This window comes from Triticum aestivum, chromosome 3B (assembly GCF_018294505.1).
Source record: "Triticum aestivum cultivar Chinese Spring chromosome 3B, IWGSC CS RefSeq v2.1, whole genome shotgun sequence".
NCBI classification, from domain to species: Eukaryota; Viridiplantae; Streptophyta; class Magnoliopsida; order Poales; family Poaceae; genus Triticum; species Triticum aestivum.
In genome coordinates, this window is record NC_057801.1 from 444,406,992 (window position 1) to 444,409,944 (window position 2,953).

Sequence of the window (2,953 nt, forward strand, 5' to 3'; positions counted from 1 at the left end):
TTAAAAACGTTCTTATATTATGGGACGGAGGGAGTAAATTATAACAAAGAACTTGAACTAAGAAGAACGGGAGAATATGTTGGAAATCATCACAAGCACAATATATTTATTTCATACAGCATAAATGAGTAAAGGTGATTTCAATGAAAGATCGTGTTTGGCAGAGGGTACAGATGGAATGAGAATGAATTGAAAAAACATTCCTACAAAATGAATTACTAACCAGATTCAATACTAAACAGTGAAGAGTTGGCCTAAGGATGATCCTGGCAGCTATTTTTCAATACAAGGAATCATCATGCTAGTGTATTCTTCTGACCGTAGTAACTGATAAGAGTAATTTCTGAGATTTATACTTAAGTCTGGACCAGTAGCTAGTTAGTTATAGGGTATCAAATGAATAACACAAAAAATTTGTAATTGACAATATGGTATAAGTGGGCATCAGATATCAAATTATGATGCCAAAAACTAAACAGACCAAAATTCTATCTACGAAACTCTATGAACTGATAGCTGTCAAACTTCAGAGCAAATAACGTATTGGAAATCTGAAACATCCCATCAGTGATAACCGAAAGCAGCATGGACCTGAAGCACATAACTGAAAATAGTTTTTTTTAAACAACATAACTAAAAATAGTTGGCACTCCACCAAAAAAACATAGTTGAGCAGAGTACACAAAAAAATATCGATCAGCACAAAAGGAATAATGCTCATGTCGTCAATTACAAATTGTGGTGTAAGCAACAAATACCAAATTATGATACCAAATGCTAGGCAGATCGAAAAATTATAATGGCAACTTTAGAACAAAGGAGCTATCGAAATTTTGGAACATCCGATCGGTGATAACTGAAAGCATCGCGGACATTAACACAGAAGTAAAAATAGTTCAAGTCCACTAAAAATGCATAATTGGACAGAATATTTCACTGAACAGTTTAGATCGGCACAAAAGGCTCTATGCTCATGGCACCTAGTTGTAGCCACAATCTTTTCCCTGCTCTGAAGTTAATCCTCAACACCACCAATGTCTAATTCTTCCAGCAGAGAATCAGCAACTTCAAATAGAGTGTGTCATAATAAGCACTACAATTTTGGAACATTCGGTCCCCGTTGGCAAGCATCACATGAACTGCTGCACACATATCAAAACTGTAGCAGACCGCTACAGAACATGTTGACAACCTTTTCCCTGCTCTGAAGCTTAAGCTAGTACGCGACATAAGCAATTAACACTAGGAGAATAAGAACAAAATGCTGCAAAAACTAAACCAAACACACTAGGGACCGAGTTTCGTATGCAAGTTTGCAGGGCTCCCCACGGCATCACCTCGATCGATCGCTAGTAGTTTCCGGTGAACAGCTCCAATCCGATCTGCGAGGAGACGTAGGCATCGGTGCAGGCGTAGTGGACCTGCTCGTCGGAGAGGCAGCAGGCGTCCCACGGGCCCATCGTAATCCGCCGTGGCTTCTCGATGGTAACCCCCAAGACTTCGCGCGCCAGGTCTTTCAGCCCAGCCTGGCGGAGCTCCGGGATGCCCATCTTTTCGGCCGCGACGCCGCGCAGGTCCTCCAGATTGAGCACCTGCAGGTCGTAGTCCTGGGCCAGGCGATTGGCGTCCGCGGCCACGCCGACGCCGACGAACAAGAACTGGTTGTCCATGAGGAAGCCCGACAGGGCGTCAGGGATGTAGTCGGCGTGGAGGAGCTGGAAGATGAGGCAGCGCTGGTCAATGCAGAGCTGCAGGAGCGCGGCGGGGTTCTGCACGCGGCTGTAGCTGGGACGCCACTCGACGTCGAGCCCGACGAGGATTTGGTTGGGGCAGCCGGCGTACGTGGAGTACACCTCCTCGACCCAGTCCTCCACGGCCGCGCCGGAGGACGTCACGGTGGTGGTGATCACTCCTCCCCGAGGGCAACGTCGGTGACATACGTGTCCCCCATACTGGATCGCCTCGTCCGGCTGCTGCTACTTCCAATCTCCGGTGCGCAAACGACAAGGGTAAAGTGTTGATTTTTTGTCAAAAAGACCACTTGCCAAGATGAATTGACAAAAAAAACTACCTGCGAATCAAATTGACAAAAAAGACCCCTCAAGCCGTGGCGGCAGGCGCGGCAGCCGACGTGTGGCACCTGCCGCCACGCCTGGAGGCGGCAGCACCGGTCACCACACTGGCAGGCGGCCACCAGCGAGTAACAGGAATCGGCAGGCGCGGGCGTCCCGTGACGGAACGTTGCCGGCGTTGTGGGCCATGCCGCCAACGATTGAGGCGGCCTCTGTCGCTGCTGTTTTGCAACACGAAGATAGCTTTGCTGCGTTGATTCCCACATGTCCTTATTTTATGCACTGATTGCAATGTCTTTCGTCTTTAGATGGCACTAATTACTGATTGGTACGAAAACTACGACGATTGAAGCACTATTTAATTTCGGTCTAAAATTTGATCCGTCTATATACTCATTGCAGTGTTTTGGATCACGTATATTTCCCGCCTAAAATTCAGATGTACTTGTATTTTTAGTTTGTAACGACGTAGGCAGCGGTAGGGCCGTTCCTTTCCCCTCCTCATGGATCCCCCAGCCGGTGCGGGATGGTTGGCCGCCGGGCGTTGGGCTACGGCGGGGCTCAGCGGCACGAGGCACGCGCGGGGGTGGTGGCACCGTCCGATGGTGGCACGGCCTCTCCTTGCGGCTTGGTGGCGGAGCGGCTTCCGTAGTCGGGCCCTTCTTGGAGGCACCGTTTTGGAGTCCCTGCTCCAACATTGGCCGTCTCGCCCTTCTCGGTGGATCGCACTTGTGGTGGTCTCCGTCGGCTCAAAGCGGTTCTTCTTTGCTCATTTGTAGTGTGCTTAGTAGTCGTTCGGGTGGTGTGTCGGTGCCCGGCACCTTTGTATTTTCCGTTGGGTGTGTGTGTAGAGTGTGGTGTTAGCGTGTGGTTGTATCAGT

The 2,953-nt window shown here is 48.9% G+C and overlaps 1 pseudogene; it reads right to left on the bottom strand.

Moving 5' to 3' along the window:
• Positions 1–1,153: 1,153 nt before the first annotated feature.
• LOC123065500 (Werner Syndrome-like exonuclease) lies at positions 1,154–1,987 on the bottom strand (annotated as a pseudogene).
• Between the last annotated feature and the right edge of the window lie 966 nt (positions 1,988–2,953).